Source organism: Oxyura jamaicensis (genome assembly GCF_011077185.1).
Source record: "Oxyura jamaicensis isolate SHBP4307 breed ruddy duck chromosome 6 unlocalized genomic scaffold, BPBGC_Ojam_1.0 oxy6_random_OJ67500, whole genome shotgun sequence".
NCBI classification, from domain to species: Eukaryota; Metazoa; Chordata; class Aves; order Anseriformes; family Anatidae; genus Oxyura; species Oxyura jamaicensis.
Genome location: NW_023303995.1, coordinates 1 through 9,752, shown reverse-complemented (window position 1 = coordinate 9,752; position 9,752 = coordinate 1). Strand labels below are relative to the sequence as shown.

Sequence of the window (9,752 nt, the reverse complement as noted above, 5' to 3'; positions counted from 1 at the left end):
GGAAGGAAGGAAGGAAGGAAGGAAGGAAGGAAGGAAGGAAGGAAGGAAGGAAGGAAGGAAGGAAGGAAGGAAGGAAGGAAGGAAGGAAGGAAGGAAGGAAGGAAGGAAGGAAGGAAGGAAGGAAGGAAGGAAGGAAGGAAGGAAGGAAGGAAGGAAGGAAGGAAGGAAGGAAGGAAGGAAGGAAGGAAGGAAGGAAGGAAGGAAGGAAGGAAGGAAGGAAGGAGCTTGCACAAATAAAATGTTGAACTTTGTCAAATTCTGAAGGTTCTTTGAAAGGTGAAAGCATTTTTAAATGTTGGCCTCAGGAAATATGTTCTCTGCTTGCAGGAGTTTGAATGGGATGAACACATTTCTAGGCACAAGGACAGCTGATAACTTGTGGTGAGACTACCACAGTTGTAGAATTTAACAACACGAAGATGGCATAAGCTAATAGGTGTCATTTCACCACAGGACGTGACAGCAGAGTCCCTACAGCTGGTTCCTAAAGCTTAGTTGAGGAGTGACAAAGTGTGACAAAGCTACAGAAACATGATTGCTTGCAGCCTTCTTTTATGTTCTAGGATCCAAACTGTGTCCCTGTTCCAAGGGCAAAATACTGCAAGAAACAAAGGGCCTAGAGTAGAACAGAAGAAAGGTCATTTTCAACTTGTGCTTCTGATGAAGTTTTCAGATTCTGCACACAGATTTAACCAATTTTACCATTTTGGTTACATTAGAACCAATTTGTTCTTATCAAACCTTTCTTTCATTCTAGTCATATGCCACCCTTGAAGTAAAATAGCTCAGGTTCACACATAAGGATTGAGATTAAATAATGGAAACAAGTGATAATGAATCAACTGGTGCTGTACACAAAATAAAAATCTGCAATTACAAGGCAGCTAATGCACTGACTCTGCCTTACATTAGTTACATTACAGACTGGCCCCTTGGATCCCAGGACTTAAAATCACCTTTGCTCTCTCACAGGTCAAGTACAGCTCAGCCAAACCAGAAGATTTGTGCCAAACAGTTTGTATTTCTAACAATTAAGAAATGAATTTGCCTTTTATAAGTCACTTAGGAGTCACACTTACACAATTATTTGCACACACAGCCACTTTATTCTTAATCCCTCCTTTCAGTCTCAAACACAAAAAGCTATTATCAGTTGGCCAGGCTCTGCTCTCCTTTGCCCTAGTGCTAAACCACAATGCCTGCACTGCAAGCAGCGAGCTGCCGAGCCCTGTACCGCACACGGGAGGGCAGAACTCGATCAGGCTGCTTCTTCACAGAGGTAACTGCCCTCAGCAGCGACTTGCCCTGCCTGCAGCGCAGGTGGTCTGGAGATTGTCTGCTCTGTGGCACACGCTGTCTCCTTGCTCAGTTCTTCTTACTCCTGGGGAGTTGCACGAGTCCCTCCGAGGCCCTTATTTTAAATGCATCTTGTTTCCCATACAGAGCAGAGCAGGCTACTTATTCCCCTTACTTCATTTGATTTACAAGAAACACGCCAGCTGGGTAACACTGAACAAAAGACAAAATTGTTTCTGCAGTGTATTTACAGACAATAAAATGAACCTATCCAGCAAACAAACTGTACGCAACGTGCCCTATTATTAACTGAAACCAGAAGAAACACTCTTCCGTACTTCCAGTGCTTGTAAATATATGCTTATGTCCTGAGTAACCTAGAGCTTCCAGCAATTACTCAGTCCTCAAAGCTTTGAGCCAAGTTTTCTCCACGACATGCACTCACTGGGGCTCACAGGAGGTAACAGATAACTGGTCTCTGAGTCCATTTCTTCACAGCCTCACTGCTGAAGGCACCCTGACTGCCCAGATCACCCAGCCTAGTTCTGGACTATATTCATTACACACGTCATGATCACTGCCACATTCCCAGGCATGGCGTCGTGCCCTGTGCAACATCTGCTAGCAAAGGACTGGTGGCTTGGTGCAGAGACACTTCAGGAAGATGCCAGCAGGCAGCAAGAGCTCTGCTGCCAGTAAGGGGGCAACCACAACATGCACAAAGCATGCACAGCAGCAGTCTGAAGAACAGAAATCCTAACAGCATTCCCCTGCGTGCCCACGACAGCTGGGGCAGGAGATATTGTTCTGCACCTTTACAGGTACAGTGTTTACAAATTCATACCCAGGACTTGGTGCCTTTATTTCGCTCTGGTACCGTAATAAAGCAATTCCCAGCTATCAAGACACGAGGCTGTTCATGACTGGGATGAGGTGTGTCAAGAGTTGCAGCCCTCAGTGCACGAAACACAGCCAATGTTGGTCAAATGAAACATAGACAATGGTGGCCACACAAGCTCGTGTTCCTCCCGGCACACCACCTGACCTCAGGGGGATTCAGAGGCCACCCCACGCAGCAGCACCCAGCAGGACTGTCTGTCCTTCTGCAGGTGCATGGTTTCGCCACCTTGCATAACCACATCAACAGCCCCGTAGTTCAAGAGGCAAACTCCCCCAAACGCTTCCCGTTGTAGAAAGGGAAAAGTAATCTATTACTCAATGGGAGACACAGTTAATCACCCCAACTTGGCTACTGATGCCTGTCCAAAAAAACCCACAAAGGGTCCTCTTTTGCCACCCTTCCACTAAATGATAATCTAATTAAGGAGAAAAACTTGACAAGTCACAGCATGATGCTCCCGATTGCAAATTGATACATCTTTTTTCTTCCCCTACTATAATTCACAGAAGCGGAAGAATGTCACGTTTTTCAAGTGGGAGATGTTAAGATCTGTGATTTAGCTCTCGGGTAAACCTGGAAAACAAGGTAAGGGCTTCTCCATGCATGTCCCCCAAGTGACTCAACTAAAGTGAGTGTAGATGAGGTGAGAACCAGGAGAATTGGATAATCACATTCCAACTCTGTACAGACAGATTCGTAAACAGAGAAACTAGCCACTATTTTTGAAGTGGAGAATTGTCATCTCAGTACAGCAGCAGCATGACTCTGAATTCAACATAATAATTCTCAAACAAAGCCTCATCAAAAAAGCACATCAAACTTACAAAAACAACTCTTATCTGCTTGGGTAACTTCGCTCGTACCTGCCTGTATAAGGAATCAGCACCTTGACACCGTAACACACCATTTCCCTACGGTGTAGTATGCGATCAGCTTCAGATCCTTCTGTTCTGCCTCAAACATCCATACGCAGATGTGACATATATATGGTTTACACACATGCTCTATCCGGCACAAAAAAAGAAATTACCCCGCATTTAGCATTCAGTTTTAACAGTATACACACACATGCACAAACGTGGACACAGCTGACCTTGAGAAATCAGGTATGTACATAAAATGAGATTTTTAATACACCCTCAAATATGTCTCACCATTAATGGAATTCCTTCCCGGTGTTGCTTTTCTGCCTCCGGGCAGGAGCAGCAGGATAGAAAACACTCTGTGCTGAGCCCCCCAAGTAGCATTAGTAGATGCTAAGTCCAAAAGGTATGCGAATGAGGCCCTTATTACCCCTGCACACCAGGAGGAACTCACCCTAACACTCTATAATAAGGCCAAAGCTTTTAGCTTTAACTTGGGAGCCACAAGAACTACAACCTACCACAGGAAGACAGAAGAGATCAAGGGCATACTCAAAGACTTTGTTAGGTGAAAAAAGTAAAGTGCACGAAGTTACTCAACTTTTTGTGGGCTTACGGCTCTGTTTGCATCCTCATACAGCCATAAATTTTACTGTATACAAATACAGTTACAATGCTGCCATGAGTTCCACGCAAACAGCTCTCTATAAGCAATGTCAACTCCTGGTATGTGCAAGGCCTTGCCTATATAGGGCTCTTCGCAGGATTAGGACTGTAAACTATGTACATAAATGCTGGTAAAGTGTGTTTACATAATATGTAAATAGATAAAGAAAAGTACATTCACACCAACTACTGGGGAAAGAAAACAAATCATTTTTCTACTGCTAAAAGTACTGAATCACTTACCATCTGGTTTGGGAGAAAAAGGACTCGGTCCAATTCAGCTATGAAGAAAATCCTGTCTAAAAAGAGTAATCACATGCTAGATCCCCCTACGTTCAATTTCCAGTCATGTTAACATGGAGACACAAGAGAGAGTTTTGTTTTCCTGGAAGAGAAAGAAAGAAAAAAAAAAGAACCATAAGAGAGATGTGAGGCTTGGTAGGCCCTGATCCCGCAAACTCCAAACACTTCGCTATGGGGCATAGTGACAGCTGTTTTTCAGGAGAAGCTAAGTCCATGCATCAGTTTCTGCTGGAATGCATCCTACTTTTCTAAGAAAAATCTGACACACATTTGCTACCATGCTGTGAAATGCAAAAGTGAAATCTAGATACTAAATATCTGAACTAATTTCCCTTTATACACTGGCAACGTTTCTTTTCCTCAGTCACATGAAGATACACAATATGGCAGCACAGAGAAGTGGTATGTAACCGACAGGCATAAAGCTAAAGTGAAAACTGACTGCCTAACCTGAATACACCAAAATCCTAAAAAATATTGAAAGGAATTTCCCTATCCCACTAAATACCTTACCTACTACAATTTACCACTCATCTCTTTTTCTACTGAACACTAAGGCTTTCCATGAAATAATATACCTATTATTTATTTAAAATAGAAAAATGTTCCTTGGCTATTCCCCAAATGTGACTAATTCTTTCCTTCTTAAATTTAGCACAATTGATTAACCCTGTAGAGATCTTCACTGGGATAGATTTGATCCTGAAAAAATTTCCCTCTCACACTGAGAAGAGACTCAAAGTAGTGTGTTACAGACCAGATGTACAAGCAAGAGCGATCAAGTTCCTGTAGCTTTGTGCGTTACTGCTTATCACCTGTGTGATGACCGTACCCAGTCCTCACCCTGTGATTGTGAAATAGAAGGGCTTAGCTTAAAGATAGTCTGTGCTAAAGCATTTTTGGCAGGGAGGGAAGGCTATGGTTGAGCACCAAACAGGTTACAGTGACTCAGCTGCACAGCAGTAACTCTTTAAGCCACAGAAATAGGATAAATTTAGTCCTTGCTAGTAACCGTGCCTAAAAGTTGGCCTGTGATCACTACCTCAGGTATCACAAGCAAGGGCAGACCCACACCTCGTACCCTCCCGGACCCCAGAGTTGGTAAATTATCTACTTCAACCTCAGTCTCCAACAGCACAGAATCACACCCTGCACTAATACAAAAGTGCTTAAATAATGCACATTATCTCAAAGCAGGCAAAAGTAAACATGGCACTGCAGTAAGTGATAATGGGAGGAACAGACACGGACTGAGGAACACGAGGCTTTCCTTGCAAAGAAGCTTTCCTCGTTACTGCTGGATGACGAGACTCTGCAGCGTCTCTGTCTGCGGAGTGGGCCTTCCCCTGGGTCTTATGAACAAAACCTTCTCTTGCCATTTGAAAGTCAGCTGCTTAGGGGAGGGCTGAAGGCCAAGGGAGCTGCTTCCAAACAGAGATGACCTTGCAAGCTTTCTCCCACCCTCCGCTCTCTGACTGAGCAACCAAACAGGACCCTCGGGATTCTCCGAAAAAGTCACAGAGAGAAAAAACGAAGTGGAGTTTGGCACTGATGTAACAACGGCTGGGGGGGGGGGCTTATGGGTCTGGCAGCCGGTGATGGTGAAGGAATTCAATGGATCTACGGGATGTGGTTTCAGAAACAGTGGAGAGGCCCTGCTCCGAGCTTTTCCCCCCTCTCTCTCTTTGTTGTCACGGCTGCATACAACCGGCAAAAGTATCCTGCAGCTCCACAGAGTGCCACCTGTGCCACAGAGGTCAGTGCCACCACACAAGCAGCTCTGGCCAGGGATGTCTTCATGCAAACTAAGTGTCAACAAGAGAGCGCCTGAAGGGAAAGCAGTTTCTAAATACGCTGGTAAATGTCTCCTTCCTCATATGCGGGATTGGTCCTAGACAGTCAGAGAGTTCAGAAGGAATAAGGCCATGAGTAACTCACAGTACCCATCACCACAATCTAACCTGGGTGTAATCAGAGACACCAGCACAGATCTGATTTGCACCAGTGGAAACCACGAAATCAGTGGAGCTAAGCTCAGAAGAGCAGGACGAGGTTCGTTATCTCTGCAAATTCATGCACGGGGAGTTGTATGCTGCACAGCCTTTCCTACTCTGAGTCACTCCAACTCCTGCTCTAGGCTGTTCAGTAGCAAACTGTCAATAAAACTCATTAATGACGTGCTTTATATAGAAGTAGTGCATTTAACTGAGAGGCTGCAACAAATGAAGAGTTGCAACAAGGGGTGAATTATGTGGTTAATGGAATACAGGATATGTGTCAGTAAAGAAATGGTAAAGGTGGGTGGGAGTCTTAATGTTACATAGCTCTGCTTGAAGTTTGGTATATATATGAACCTAATTCCCCTTTTGATTTCAGTACAGTTATATCTAGCACTCCTCTGTGTTTCTACTGATATATAAAAATTCTCTGATGAATAATTGATAACCAACTTTTCTTTTACGTAAGCCATTACTGAAGAGACAGCAAATATTACAGACATGTTTGTCTTCTTTCTTTTTAGCCTCGTTCTCATCTGAATCACGTTTGGCTAGCATTTTTACCTCTCTCTTTGATTGGTGGTAGCTATAAAAGTAAAAAAACACATACCTTTGCAGAATTGGTGGCATCAACAGTGGAAAAAGGATGTTCTTTGACACAGTCTTATTTTTCGTTCGATGTAAACACACCTTTGCAGTGGCAGGCAACATTATAACAGAAGATGGTTTCTGCACTGCCTGTCCCAGTTCTACACCTTGTGAAATAATCCAGCATCATGGCACAACATTAAATTACAGCTAACAACTGACCTTCTAAGCAGGCGGTTGTCATTGCTGTCCGTTCAAGACTGTTGGTTTACCCAATGATTACAGGCAATTCTAACTTCTCAAAACAAATTTAGAGGATCTGGGAAGCAACCCCTAGAAGAAAGTGAAAATGAGCTTGGGGTATTTCACAAACTTCGAGGAAAACTGTAATACATAAAAGTAACAGAGAAGCAAGAAGCTAAAAAGTTGTCAGTTCCACAGAAGAGTTCAGGTAGAAAGAAGGAGAGGAACTTAGTAGTGGAGAGGGGATGGAAAGAAAATAGCTGTTAACAGTTCTCAACACACTCTGTGGGGGGAGGAAAAAACAACAAATGCAGCAAGAAACCAAAACTGTAGCCTGACTCTGACCTCACTCATACCGGTTTTATCGCAAAATCACTGGGCTGAACTTTGGTCATTGCATCACCAACACAAAGCAGTCTCAAACCCCAGACAAGCCGACTACACAGTTGTTTTTTCCTTCCCATACATTCAACATTCAAGATGGTAGATGTTGGTTAAGGATATACCTGTCCAAAAAAAAAAAAAAAAAAAGAAAGAAAGAAAAAAAAAAGTCAACTTAATTGTTAGTTGGTTGGACAGCTTGCTTTTAAGTGTGTTTTTTTTTCTTATATATATTACTGCACTTAAAACTGTGGGTGGGATATAACATTTAACTGGAACATTAAGTGCCAAGGACATATTTTTGTCTGTATCTGTTAGAAATGGAAACCAATACAGTAGTTAAAAACACTGGGGACTGTAAGGTGATCAGTTATGCAAAACAGAAAGCTCATCACCAATGTAAAATGGCACTGAGAATGATCACATAAAGATGTTCTTAAGATCTTTTTAAATTTTAATAAACAACCTTGTACACAGGACGTGGGACTCATGGTTTACAGAGCAGTATGTACTAAAGGGTCAAGTAATTCACCTAGTATAATCCAGCAAGTCAAGATCAGGCTGAGATCAGAACTCAGGGTGCTGTTTTTCCATGCTGGTCTTGCTTACAATGGCATGTTACAAAAGCACACAACATCCTACCAACACCAAGCATTTCTGTTTCCACAAAACAGTTTATTTTTGTGCTGCACAGGAAAAGAACCAGTGTCTTCAAAAGCAGGCATTCTAGCAATCAGAGATAATTTATTGTTACCCTAATAACTGCCAAAAAATCCAATCCATACCTCCATACTGAAATTGATTGGCCCTGCAGAGAGGGCTCAATTAGAAGAGCAGACTAAACATGGAGACTTCCAAATCTCTTGGTTTCTGTCATAATTCCACTTGCCAATGAATGCAGCAGTGGAGAGGCTGCCACCATCCTCAGCAGTTCACTCCCAGTCACACGCCAGGGAAGCCTGACTCTGCCTCTCACTTCAAGATACAGATGTCTGTCCCCTTATCCCAAACATCCTGCCAGGTATAGAAATACTCTCCTGATCTTCATCCTGTGCTTGCGGGGTTGAAATTATTTAGAAATACCGTTGTCTGAGCATGAAACAGCTGAGTATCACAATGCTTACAGATTCGGGTGGAACTCAAAACTGGCAACTCGAATGAGCATCCTCCTCTATGAAGAGGAAGCAATTATGCCATGACCTAAATTTGCAATCTGTGCACCAAACATTTATAGAAGGCACAAAATAAGTTAGAGGAGAGGGTTTCAAATCACTGATCTATGTTTAAAGTATCATTATTTCATCTTTCGCTAGGCCATCAGAAGCCTGCATTATATGCAAGAACATTCCACATGCCTCTTATCTTAAGTTTAATGCACATCTTAAGACTTCAGTTTGCCTTTAATCAAGAAAATACACTGGTTTACCTCATCTTTACATTAAATGATTGAACTCGGTGGCCTGCAGCCACTGGCATCCTATCCAGTGTGGAATCATCATTCAGCTCTTTTTCAGTCATAACCAGCTGGGCCCGGACTACGAGAGTGCTTAGGTGCTGAACACCTGCATAAATAATGGAACTCAAGGTGGTATAAGCCTGTATATTCTTGTGATGAGAGACTCATTTTGTTTAATAAATCCCAATATGAATGGGCTAATTTCTGACTTCAAGAATCCCTGTATTTTCTGGACACCATCTGCTACACGTAGTCATGTGAATAGTTAAGAAGGTAATAGAAGCTTTGCCAGCCACTGCTACACAAGCAGAAAATACAAGGTTGCGTGTAACACCCCAGCAGAACAAATGCTGTACCCTTTTTGTACATCAGCCTGAAACTACCGCGCGCAGACTCCACCGTGCTGGAACTCTGCCAAAAGATCATCCATCCTTTCTGTCACACGTGGGTTCTCTGAGGATCAGCATTTGGAACTCCATGTGCTCGCTCGATGTTCATCTGCGGTTAAAGATAATTTAATTCAGCTACAGCCAAATGCAAAAGCGACGCTCAGAAAACACACCGCTTGCTGTTCTGGAAGACACCGAGCCGACACTCCAGCAGGAGCGGTGCTGACAGAAAGTTAGTTGAGATCTGATAAATTTGACAAAAAGCCTTGGCTGTGACAGGCACGTGCTGGTCCAAAGCAGCTACCTGGCAGGCCCGTTATGCGCTCACGGCGCTCAACGCGTGCCACCGCGCTCAGTGCTTAATTACAGACCAGCCCCAGCTCCTCGCGGCACCGTCTCACAGCCCCACGGGGGACAACCCGCCACGGGGGACAGCTCTGTGTGTTAACCGCCGCTTCCACGCCGCCGGCGGGCAGGGCACGGCGCCAGCCAGCGGTGCACGGAGGTGCCGGGAGCTGCCGCGGCCCTGCCCGCCCGGCCCGTGCCGAGGCCGAGGCCGTCGAGGCCGCGCTCCCTCAGCGGGGCCCCCTCAGCGCCCTAAGATGGCGACCGCGGGCGGCCCCGCCGCCGGCCCTGCCCCGCCCCGCCGCCCCTCGCCCCGCGGCGCGC

General features: G+C 44.4%; 1 long non-coding RNA gene across 3 annotated transcripts; it reads right to left on the bottom strand.

Annotated features, from left to right (window-relative positions):
* Positions 1-233: 233 nt before the first annotated feature.
* LOC118157478 lies at positions 234-9,217 on the bottom strand. Of its 3 annotated transcripts, none has more exons than XR_004746653.1 (4): positions 8,024-9,217; positions 6,837-6,947; positions 3,970-4,111; positions 234-616 (listed from the first exon to the last, which is right to left on the bottom strand). It is a non-coding gene; the product is annotated as an uncharacterized LOC118157478 (long non-coding RNA). The 3 variants fall into 3 exon arrangements; XR_004746652.1 differs by lacking the exon at positions 8,024-9,217 and adding an exon at positions 7,203-7,386; XR_004746651.1 differs by lacking the exon at positions 8,024-9,217 and having other exon boundaries at positions 6,837-7,382.
* Positions 9,218-9,752: the final 535 nt, after the last annotated feature.